General features: G+C 42.7%; 1 pseudogene across 1 annotated transcript in view; it reads right to left on the bottom strand.

Annotated features, from left to right (window-relative positions):
- Nucleotides 1-583: 583 nt before the first annotated feature.
- LOC311130993 (fucose-1-phosphate guanylyltransferase-like) overlaps nucleotides 584-13,190 on the bottom strand; it is a 34,228-nt pseudogene continuing 21,621 nt past the window's right edge. The window contains exons 5-7 of the transcript in view: nucleotides 3,529-3,659; nucleotides 953-1,012; nucleotides 584-751 (exon numbers count right to left, since the gene is read on the bottom strand). The product of the transcript in view is annotated as a fucose-1-phosphate guanylyltransferase-like (transcript). The remainder of the gene's footprint in view (nucleotides 752-952; nucleotides 1,013-3,528; nucleotides 3,660-13,190) is intronic.

Below are 13,190 nucleotides of genomic sequence, written 5' to 3'. Positions count from 1 at the left end.
CAGACACTTCAGCAGTAGAGCATACATACACAAATCCAACTCCAGTTACAGTGTCCCTGGAGACCGTTGCCAGGCTCACTCCTCTCTATTCCCTTCTCTCTCCACACACAAACACACACACACACACACACACACACACACACACACACACACAGGCTTACGGGGCTGGCCACCAGTGGAGTCTTTAGTCCTTAGACAGAATTCCATGCATGTTTTATTGCATTTGCTTGCCTTTGTTTTCCCTGACCCGTAACTGGGCAACTCCACCTCTAACTGTTGCAGTAAATTGTCTCTAGTGTTGTACACGTTACTGCTCAAACAAGGGGTCAAGGCGAGTGCTATAGCTACAACAAAGCCCAATTTGATCATTACAGGCCCAGACATGACGTCCATGGAATTCCTACTGGGACTGAACTTTACACTCAACTTGGTTAGGCCTAGCAATCAAGTTTATTTTGCACTGCATGTTTAGGAGACTATGATATCCTAGCCTGGTCCCAGATAAGTTTGTGCTGTGCAGTCAACACCTATGGTCATTATCAATGCCAGGCGACGACAGATCTAGGATCAAAATATTAATGCCCTACCTCTGAGTCCAGACAGCGTAGGCGTGGGCGTTGAGTGCGTACTCCAGCTTAAAGCGGGAGCGGAGGGCAGCCACGTGACTCTGACCAGGACTGCCCCTCGCCAGGCAGTCAGAGGAGCCCGAGGGGGACAGGGACCCGCTGCTGTTCAACCCGCTGCTGTTCAACTGTGGATCACACACACAAAAAAGCACACACAAATATGACATTATCACCAACAAGTATCATATCATATGGACAGACAGAAAGGAATCAGTGAACTTCTGAAAATGTAAACAGCATGCATCTATGTTTATTCCCCACTGATTTAGATTTGACTGTAGAAAGCTTTTTGTATGTTTGTGGATAGCCAAGCAGTAACTCCATACTTCAACATTGCATTGGTATTCTTCTAGTGTGGCCAGCACCTCAGAGAACTCAGGTCTATCCTGATTCAGAGGAGATGAAGCAACATTAAATCACCTCATAACATTAAACAACTCTCAACAGAACAAAGACACACACACACACACCTGTGCTCTCAGTCGGTCTATGTGGTCATTTGGATCTACCCACGCATGAATCAAAGGTGAACTCTGCTTCAAAAGCAGGCTTTAGATCTCCTACTTCACTGTAAGAGAACTAACACAGACCAGAGTAGAGGTACTCAATAATACATTACATTCACAGTGGCCATGATCTGTGTGCTGTTTTCATTGAACAAACCCATTACATTAAAAAAGTATCCAAATTGTGCTTCTTGGGAGTGGCTATTATTAAAATGCACAATATTCATCAACCTTATCAACATTTTAAACATGAAAGTCAAAAATAGACAACTGTGGAAACATATAACTGCTGGGACCATTTGTACATGGCGACCTAGAAAAATTGGTGCATGTTGATTCTGCCCCCAACTGGACCTTAAATGTAAGCACACGGTCTTTGGCACAGTTTCAGATTGGGTAAACTGGGACACTCAGGCCCTAACAAGAGATGGTAACTACGGTTGAGATCATGAGAGCAGAGCTGCTGATAACAGCACCACAGCACAACATTTCAGTCCAGAGAGACGGTTGTCTGGCAACCCAGTCCTGCAAACAGAAGAACCAGGACCCTGGACCCTGGAGATAAGAGATGAATGCCACAACCTGCCCACAACAGGTAATGAGGGGGTAATAAGCTATGCCACGTCTTGCGGCTTTGTCACAGCCTGGCTCTATGGGATGGCCATGCGGTTCATGAGTACCTGTAGATTGTGTGGCTGTGTGGAGTCATGCAACAACAGCACCTGGGGAATACGGTTCCATTAATTATAGGTTTCATGATACATTCTAAGCCCCTCTGCTAGCATCTGACCTCAGCATTGACTCTGGTTGAAACACCTCTACAGGTCTATACAAGTACAGTAAACTTAGCCCACATGAATTTAGCATACTTTAGCGCATGAATTTAGCATACTTAGCACATTAAATTAGTTCACACATGAACTTAGTATAGTTACAGGTAGCCTATAGGTTAGAGCATTGGGACAGTAACCAAAAGGTTCCTGGTTCAAACACCTGAGCTGACAAGGTGAGCAAGCCCTTGAGAAAAGTGCTTAACCCTGGTGGGGTTGGAAAGTAATAAAGGGAAATATATTTTTAAAAGGATATGTATGTGTATATATATATTTGCGCGAAAAAAAAAACAAATGGGGGATTGGAAGTGATGCAGACAATTACATTGATGGAAGTAACAATCTATCAGCAATATTAAAGCTGATCTACCCCCCCCCCCCCCACCCCCCAAAAAAGAAGCTCTTAACCCTAATTTGTTCCAGGTGTGCCGTACTACTATGGCTAACCCTGTAAAACAACACATTTCACTGCACCTATCTGGTGTATGTGACAATATATATTTGTTTAGCTCATATGAACATATCATACTTAGCACATGAACTAAGCTCACTTAAGTTTAGGTCATTTCACACTCTGAAATCAAGGGGCTATCTATTGTAAGAGGACAATAATCTCTGGACAGACGTTTCAGGCCCTCATTAGCATGGCAGAGATGGGTTTGGGGATAGAGTAGCCAATAGGAGGCCGGATGTGGTGCTGCAGCTGTGATGAGGAGAGGAAAAATCACATTCTAACTTAATTCCAACATATGGAACATGGTTGGAACAATTAAATACTTACTCATTGATTCATATTCTCCCAATACAGTATCAGATTAGTGTGTTTGTATTCATGCAGGGATTACCAGGTTTCAGGTGGGCAAAGGGAATCTCTCCGGTGAGCAGCTCCCACAGACACAGGGCATAGCTGAACATGTCTGCCTTGACAGTGTAGCAGGTACACTGAGTGAATATCTCTGGGGCCATCCAGCGCAGGTTCAATTACCAATGCAAAACACTCTGGCTACCAAGGTTCTTCAGCAAAGGCTTCACCCCAGGGAGCATAACACACACACACAACACACATAGCATCTGAGCTGAAAACCGCAGACCTAGCATTATCCCCAATGATGACACAGCAAATCTAGACCCATTCTGCCTGAGTGCAGTTTTCTCCAGGTCCTAATACACATTACGTAGTAATTTATAGTATGGTGAATAAGGAAGTTGGACTAGCCCCAGGCTGCTTGGTCATATTGTCCACAACCTCAGATAACAGGAACATGGATTCTGAAGAGAGAAAAAAAGGGTTCATGATCTTGATAATATCAATGACTAATTAACTATAGGAAATAGCTATTTTACTGTACTCTGTCTTCATTATACTATAAAAATGTAATGTAACTGCTTACCTCCAAAGTTAGCCACCCCGTCATGTCCATCCTCATTGAGTAGAATGTTGTGACTAGAAATGGCAAATATCATCATAAGCTGAATAACTCATAACAGTTCATTTCATATAGTCACAACAGAAGCTCACTACCAAAGCTACTAAATGTGACCCCCCCGCCCGTCCCCCCACCCCACCCCATACACAGTGATCCCCACCCTCCACATTGACCTGTTGTGGTCCCTGTGGATGATGGGCTGGGTGAGGTTGTGCAGGTACTCCATGCCCTTGGCCACATCGATGGCGATGATGAGCTTGGTCGATGATCCTGTCCATTGACACATCATTACACATCATTAGAGGAGCAACAGCAACACTTAGCAACACAGATCGATGCTCCCTGGCCCTGCCAATCAACTGATACCACTTTACACAGCAGTAGATCAATGAACCAGCTCATAGACTGTTAGACTTCATCTAGACGCATAGTAACACTTAGTATAGATCAATGATGGGAAAGACTGATGTAGAGACAGTACTAAGAAATGACACTTGAAACAGTTACTATGGAGGCAGACAGTAGTCATTGTGGAATTATAATGCATAGCCTACCTTTATCATGATACACACGTTTTCAGCCGGGCACTGTGAATGACTTTGTTTTTCATTGCTAGCACCATTTGTGGTACAGGTATCCCTTATTTTAAGGTATACATATTAGCCACTAATGAGACCTTTATTATGTCTTATTAGCCATATATTAGGCCTTAATTAAGTATTTTCTTATTCAAACATTAGAAGTCATGTATTACTGGCCAATCCTTAATAAAGTAATTAATAGCCATAAAAAATACATACTAATCTTTAATAAAGAGCCAGTTACACAAGAAACATACTCTGTAAATTGTTAAATAGGTTCTGTTGTGATACAGTTAGGAATGCAAGAGGAAGGAATAATGCCAGGGTCTGATTAACAAATCATAGGCCCTGGGGCTTTGTTTTTCTTTTATATGTCCCCGTGCCCCACCCCGCACAAGCCCCCCTCTTCCCGGCACACCATCATTTTCTGTAAAAGATCGTGCACCAAGAAGCAATTCGATGCATGGTCAATTTACTGTTGAAGAAAAAGCCTCTTTATAATGAAGCCATAATAACGTTTGCCATGTGGCATAGGCTACAGTTGAGCAGATGTGTTTTTAGGATTTCCACTAGTTTAATTTTTTTTGCAGGGTCCGAAATCAGCCTTTTAAAAACACATTTCATTTCATTTACATGACAGAAGACATTAGCTGAGTCTTTTTTAATACCACACAAATGACCGAAAGGAGTGGCTACTCTGACACTGACAAACTGAGATCAATCTGGTCTTGAATTCAAACAAACAATAGCCCAGGCCAAAGAAGCGACACACAGATTGTACAATATTAGGAGGCAATATATATACTGTATATATATATATATATATATATATATATATATACAGTTGAAGTCGGAAGTTTACATACACTTAGGTTGGAGTCATTAAAACTTGTTTTTCAACCCCTCCACACATTTCTTGTGAACAAACTATAGTTTTGGCAAGTCGGTTAGGACATCTACTTTATGCATGACACAAGTAATTTTTCCAACAATTGTTTACAGACTGATTATTTCACTTATAATTCACTGTATCACAATTCCAGTGGGTCAGAAGTTTACATACACTAAATTGACTGTGCTGTTAAACAGCTTGGAAAATTCCAGAAAATGATGTCATGGCTTTAGAAGCTTCTGATAGGCTAATTGACATCATTTGAGTCAATTGGAGGTGTACCTGTGGATGTTTTTCAAGGCCTACCTTCAAACTCAGTGCCTCTTTGCTTGACATCATGGGAAAATCTAAAGAAATCAGCCAAGACCTCAGAAATTTTTTTGTAAACCTCCACAAGTCTGGTTCATCCTTGAGAGCAATTTCCAAATGCCTGAAGGTACCATGTGCCACGTGGGCAGAACTGAAAAAGCGTGTGCGAGCAAGGAGGCCTACAAACCTGACTCAGTTACACCAGCTCTGTCAGGAGGAATGGGCCAAAATTCACCCAACTTATTGTGCGAAGCTTGTGGAAGGCTACCCGAAACATTTGACCGAAGTTAAACAATTTAAAGGCAATGCTACCAAATACTAATTGAGTGTATGTAAACTTCTGACCCACTGGGAATGTGATGAAATAAATAAAAGCTTAAATAAATTATTGTCTCTACTATTATTCTGACATTTCACATTCTTAAAATAAAGTGGTGATCCTAACTGACCTAAGACAGGGAATTTTTACTCTGATTAAATGTCAAGAATTGTGAAAAACAGAGTTTAAATGTATTTGTCTAAGGTGTATGTAAACTTCCGACTTCAACTGTATATATATACACTACCAGTCAAAAGTTTGGACACACCTACTCATTCAAAGGTTTTTCTTTATTTTTACTATTTTCTACATTGTACAATAGTAGTGAAGACATCAAAACTATGAAATAACACATGTGGAATCATGTAGTATCCAAAAAAGTGTTAAACAAATAAAAATATATTTTATATTTGAGTTCTTCAAAGTAGCCCCCTTTACTTGATGACAGCTCTCTTGGCATGATGCACACTCTTGGCATTCTCTCAACCAGCTTCATGAGGTCGTCACCTGGAATGCATTTCAATTAACGTGTGCCTTCTTAAAAGTTAATTTGTGGAATTGATTTCCTTCTTAATGCATTTGAGCCAATCAGTTGTGTTGTGACAAGGTAGAGGTGGTATACAGAAGACAGCCCTATTTGGTAAAAGACCAAGTCCATATTATGGCAAGAACAACTCAATAAGCAAAGAGAAATGACAGTCAATACGGATCATTTCAAGAACTTTGAAAGTTTCTTCAAGTGCAGTTGCAAAAACCATCAAGTACTATGATGAAACTGGCTCTCATGAGGACCGCCACAGGAAAGGAAGACCCAGAGTCACCTCTGCTGCAGAGGATAAGTTCATTAGAGTTACCAGCCTCAGAAATTGCAGCCCAGATAAATGCTTCACAGAGTTGAAGTAACAGACACATCTCAACATCAACTGTTCAGAGGAGACTGTGTGAATCAGGCCTTCATGGTCGAATTGCTGCAAAGAAACCACTACTAAAGGACATCAATAATAAGAAGAGACTTGCTTGGGCCAAGAAACACAAGCAATGGACATTAGACCGGTGGAAATTGTCCAAATTGGAGTCCAAATTGGAGATTTTTGGTTCCAACCGCCGTGCCTTTGTGAGACGCAGTGTGGGTGAATGGATGATCTCCACATGTGTAGTTCCCCCCGTGAAGCATGGAGGAGGAGGTGTTATGGTGTGTTGGTGCTTTGCTGGTGACGCTGTCTGTGATTTATTTAGAATTCAAGGCCCACTTAACCAGCATGGCTACCACAGCATTCTGCAGTGATACGCCATCCCATCTGGTTTGGGCTTAGTGGGACTATCATTTGTTTTTCAACAGGACAATGACCCAACACACCTCCAGGCTATGTAAGGGCTATTTGACCAAGAAGGAGAGTGATGGAGTGCTGACTCACCTAATGATGAAGATGAAGCCATAGGCTACTCACGGTGATGGCCGATGAGCTTGTCATGGCAATAGCCTATCTCAAGATGAGCTGCTTTGAAAAATAGTGCTACTGTTAGCTAAAAATTGGGAGTTGTTGAGATTTTTTTTTAAATATTGGCAGATTGGTCTTCTCTTTTCAGCAGTAGGCATTTACTTTCCAAATGATATGTTTTTCCCTTGATTGTATTTTGAAATCTACAAAAGTCAAACTGACAGCCGCAACCAACCATAGAAATACACTGCTCAAAAAAATAAAGGGAACACTAAAATAACACATCCTAGATCTGAATGAATTAAATAATCTTATTAAATACTTTTTTCTTTACATAGTTGAATGTGCTGACAACAAAATCACACAAAAATTGTCAATGGAAATCAAATTTATCAACCCATGGAGGTCTGGATTTGGAGTCACCCTCAAAATTAAAGTGGTGAACCACACTACAGGCTGATCCAACTTTGATGTAATGTCCTTAAAACAAGTCAAAATGAGGCTCAGTAGTGTGTGTGGCCTCCACGTGCCTGTATGACCTCCCTACAACGCCTGGTCATACTCCTGACCTGGACAGTCTGTGGTGCAACGTGGCGTTGGTGGATGGAGCGAGACATGATGTCCCAGATGTGCTCAATTGGATTCAGGTCTGGGGAACGGGCGGGCCAGTCCATAGCATCAATGCCTTCCTCTTGCAGGAACTGCTGACACACTCCAGCCACATGAGGTCTAGCATTGTCTTGCATTAGGAGGAACCCAGGGCCAACCGCACCAGCATATGGTCTCACAAGGGGTCTGAGGATCTCATCTCGGTACCTAATGGCAGTCAGGCTACCTCTAGCGAGCACATGGAGGGCTGTGCGGCCCCCCAAAGAAATGCCACCCCACACCATGACTGACCCACCGCCAAACCAGTCATGCTGGAGGATGTTGCAGGCAGCAGAACGTTCTCCACGGCGTCTCCAGACTCTGTCACGTCTGTCCCATGTGCTCAGTGTGAACCTGCTTTCATCTGTGAAGAGCACAGGGCGCAAGTGGCGAATTTGCCAATCTTGGTGTTCTCTGGCAAATGCCAAACGTCCTGCACGGTGTTGGGCTGTAAGCACAACCCCCACCTGTGGACGTCGGGCCCTCATACCACCCTCATGGAGTCTGTTTCTGACCGTTTGAGCAGACACATGCACATTTGTGGCCTGCTGGAGGTCATTTTGCAGGGCTCTGGCAGTGCTCCTCCTGCTCCTCCTTGCACAAATGCGGAGGTAGCAGTCCTGCTGCTGGGTTGTTGCCCTCCTACGGCCTCCTCCACGTCTCCTGATGTACTGGCCTGTCTCCTGGTAGCACCTCCATGCTCTGGACACTACGCTGACAGACACAGCAAACCTTCTTGCCACAGCTCGCATTGATGTGCCATCCTGGAAGAGCTGCACTACCTGAGCCACTTGTGTGGGTTGTAGACACCGTCTCATGCTACCACTAGAGTGAAAGCACCGCCAGCATTCAAAAGTGACCAAAAGATCAGCCAGGAAGCATAGGAACTGAGAAGTGGTCTGTGGTCACCACCTGCAAAATCAGTCCTTTATTGGGGGTGTCTTGCTAATTGCCTATAATTTCCACCTGTTGTCTATTCCATTTGCACAACAGCATGTGAAATGTATTGTCAATCAGTGTTGCTTCCTAAGTGGACAGTTTGATTTCACAGAAGTGTGATTGACTTGGAGTTACATTGTGTTGTTTAAGTGTTCCCTTTATTTTTTTTAGCAGTGTATAATCTATAGATGGCAGTTCCCATTCAAGTCAGGACTGGCATACATTGCTAGTGTACCCATGAATTTAAAAGTCAAATTGCCAGGGTAAGAGGTTACCTATCCGTTCTATGGATTATATGTCTATGGCCACAACGCAACAAGCTGTAGCCTATATTTGGCGCACATGTTGCCCAAACTGCGGCCTTCCAGACTGTAGGCATACCGGCAACTGCCAAAATAAAGGAAACACTTTAGTAAATGAGGGATACAAAGTATATGTTATGGTGTTGGGTGCATTTTCCTGGCATGGTTTAGGTTCACTTGTAGAATCTATGCCAAGGCTTGTTGAAGCTGTTCTGGCAGCTGGTGGTGGCCCAACACCCTTTTAAGACACTTTATGTTTGTGTTTCCTTAATTTTGGCAGATTCACAGTTATTTTTTAAATAAACTATTGATCCCCTGTGGCTAAATTATGCTCTCTGGTGTATTTTGAAAATTGACAGCGGGCTCCTGTGGTTGGATAAAAAATTATAATAATGCAAAAATATCATTATTAGTGTTGTTTTATTTTTTTATGCCTTTTAGGCCCACTACGGGCTTGGGCCCAGATCATGACCAGTCGCATTTATTCATTATGCAGTCTACACTTGAGAGTGGGCTCCTAAATCTTCCTGTGGTTGGCGGTTGCAGTAAAAAATATATAAAATATATACTACATATATAATACTATGTATATTTTTTCTTTACTGTATTTTTTTGCTGCCTCTTGGTGCTTCAGAAATTTGCATGAGTGGATTATTTACCAGGATTAGGGTCTCTAAACTTTGCAGGCCAAAGAAACTGTTGGGAAATCTTGTTATCCGATATGTCTAGGAATCCCAATTCACCAAGTCCCGTAAATGTAAAGTGAACAATAGTCGTGATTTGATTGCATCTTAAATGCAGCCATTTCAGATTTATCAAGCAACAGAAGTGCTCTGAGGTGATGTTTGCTAAAGGATAGTCTTGAAACAAAAGCCTCTTCAACCATGTGACAGGAATCGTCTGAGTGTCACAAAGCAAATTTCACTCAGGGGGCTCAGAGGGGATATCATTGAAATCTTGTTGGTGAGATTCTTCAAATAATGGATCAAGCTCAGATTAACACTGGCCTTAACACCATCAGGAAAACTTATGCTGAGTACCTGAACCCCCTGACAGTTTCTTACTGCTGACGTTGAGTAGTTCCCAATTTCATGGTTTCATAAATCAAGTTGTGATTGAAAGTCTCAACACTGTTTCACAAACAGACTCAAAGGAAATGCTCATTGAAAGAGAAAAAACCCAGTCTGTTTATACCGGACTACAAAAGCTGTGTCTGTAGCTCATTTGGCAAAGTGAGCGATGAGATGTTTTTAAAGCATCTGAATGCTATTTTTTCTAACAGGCATGCATTACGGAAATAAATAATCACTTCTTGAAGACGATAGAAACCTATCGAGGAAGCTCGAGAACAGCTCTGTTGGTATCAGAGCAGGTCTGGTGCCTATCCCATCTGAATTAAAGTCCAGGGTTGTCAATGACTGTGACATATTGACGATCCTACATAGCAAATGAGACACAAACGTCTTGATTAACACACAAAAAGCTTATTTCTCTCAAATTTTGTGCACAAATTTGTTTACATCCCTGTTAGTGAGCATTTCTCATTTGTCAAGATAATCCATCCACCTGACAGGTGTGCATATCAAGAAGCTGATTAAACAGCATGATCCTTACACAGGTGAACCTTGTGTTGGGGACAATAAAAGGCCACTCTAAAATGTGCAGTTGTGTCACACAACACAATGCCACAGATGTTTCATGTTTTGTGGGAGTGTGCAATTGGCATGCTGACTGCAGGAATGTCCACCAGAGCTGTTGCCAGAGAATTGAATGTTCATTTCTCTACCATAAGCCGCCTCCAACGTCGTTTTAGAGAATTTGGCAGTACATCCAACCGGCCTCATAACCGCAGACCACGTGTAACCATGCCAGCCCAGGACCTCCACATCCGGCTTCTTCACCTGCTGGATCGTCTGAGACCAGCCACCCGGACAGCTGATGGAACTGTAGGTTTGCACAAACAAAGGATTTCTGCACCGTCTCAGGGAAGCTCATCTGCATGCTCGTCGTCCTCACCAGGTTCTTGACCTGACTTCAGTTCTGCATCGTAACCAACTTCAGTGGACAAATGCTCAGCTTCGATGGCCACTGGCACACTGGAGAAGTGTGCTCCTCACGGATGAATCCCAGTTTCAACTGTACCCGGCAGGTGGCAGATGGCATTGTGTGGGCGAGCGGTTTGCTGATGTCAACGTGAACAGAGTGCCCCATGGTGGCAGTGGGGTTATGGTATGGACAGGCATAAGCTACGGAAAACTAACACATTTGCATTGTATTGATGGCAATTTGAATGCACAGAGATACCGTGACGAGATCCTGAGGCCCATTGTCGTGCCATTCATCCGCCGCCATCACTTCAAGTTTCAACATGATAATGCACGGACACATGTCACAAGGATCTGTACACAATTCCTGGAAGCTGAAAATGTTCCAGTTCTTCCATGGCCTGCATACTCACCAGACATGCCACCCATTAAAATTTTTTGGGATGCTCTGGATCGATATGTACGACAGCGTGTTCCAGTTCCCGCCAATATCCAGCAACTTCGCACAGCCATTGAAGAGGAGTGGGACAACATTCCACAGGCCACAATCAACAGCCTGATCAACTCTATGCGAAGGAGTTGTGTCGCGCTGCATGAGGCAAATGGTGGTCACACCAGATACTGACTGGCTTCATTTTTAAGGTATCTGTGACCAACAGATGCATTTCTGTATTCCCAGTCATGTGAAATCCATAGATTAGGGCCTAGTGACTGATTTCCTTATATGAACTGTAACTCAGTAAAATCATAGAAATTGTTTCAGTTGCATTTATATTTTTGTTCAGTGTAGTGGAGTAAAAGTTGTCAAAAATATAAATAGTAAAGATACCCCAAAACACTACTTAAGTAGTACTTCAAAGTATTTATACTTAAGTACTTTACACAACTGCTAGTAGTATTTATTATATTTGTGAAGCCAAAAACAATGCTAAACAATGTTAGGGATGTAACCCGTAGCTACCTTTTGATGGCAACAACCTTGTTCTTACACTTGCCTCTATATACCTTTCCAAAGGACCCTGTGGGTAGAAAATATATTAATATGATATATATAATATATTCATATTCAAATGAGGAGATAGACAGATGGGTCAGGGGGAAAAGAGAGAATGTCCACCTGGGAGTGATGAGGATTCCTGTGCCACCGCCGCGCTGACCAGATGCTCTCGGGGTATGCGAGAACACATGATCAGATGAGGAAAGAGCAGTAGGAGTACAAGTGTTTTCTGTGGTAATCCATGTTTCCGTCAGCACCAAGAAGTCGAGGGACTGGAAGGTAGCATAGGCTGAGATGAACTCTGCCTTGTTGGCCGCAGAACGGCAGTTCCAGAGGCTGCCAGAGACATGGAACTCCACGTGTGTCGTGCGCGCAGGGACCACCAGATTAGAGTGGCAGCAGCCACACGGTGTGAAGCGTTTGTATGGCCTGTGCAGAGAGGAGAGAACAGGGATAGACAGACACATAGTTGACAGGCTACAGAAAAGGCTACAATAATGCAAAAGAGATCAGAATAAAATTAACTAAACATCTGGGGAGCGAGAGAGCGGGGCATCCCTCACTTACCTTTCACTGAAACACTCAAATATAACTCTCCCAACTTCCACTTTAGAAATTATAATTGTTGTAGACTACAGCGGTTCAATGTTTTCTAGGAATAGACTCTAACTTAGTTTATTCAGCTAGCTAACTTGGTACAGTATTCTTCCGTGAAAACCGCCCAGGGCACCGTATCCTATGACGCCATAGCTAACTAGCATGCTAGCATCCAATAACACACGGTTTAGCACCAAAACCTGGTTACAACAAACTACCAATAGTGTGTTAACACACTAAACAGATAATTCGTGTCCGTGTCTAGTTCCTTTCATAACGCAGAAATAATTAAACATTGGCTGGCTAGCACAAAGTCAGTCATGCTAGCTACACAAGTGGACTACACATCTCGAATGTTCAGAAAGTGAAGCTTTACGTTGCAAAATTCTCATTGACTAAAATTATATTGTATTTAGTTGCTACAGCACTGCTAGCTGGTAGTGTTGGCTAGCTAGCAATGGCTGCGGTGTTGACTTTATTTGAAAAACGACGTCGCTGCAAACGAATGTAGCTGGCTAAAATGATATTGTATTTAGTTGCTACAGTTCTGCTAGCTGGTAGTGTTGGCTAGCTAGAAATGGCTGCGGTGTTGACTTTGTTTGAAAAACGAATGTAGCTGGCTAGCTAACCTCGATAGTTTCTCTCTACTACACCTTTATCTTTGATACAAAGACAACTATGTAGCTAGCTAACATTACACTAATCAAATCGTTCCATTGTACTGTAATGTGTG

Source organism: Coregonus lavaretus (genome assembly GCF_964263955.1).
Source record: "Coregonus lavaretus genome assembly, chromosome: 6".
Taxonomy (NCBI): Eukaryota; Metazoa; Chordata; class Actinopteri; order Salmoniformes; family Salmonidae; genus Coregonus; species Coregonus lavaretus.
The sequence above is the reverse complement of the archived record's forward strand: the minus strand, read 5'-3'. Positions and strand labels throughout refer to the sequence as shown.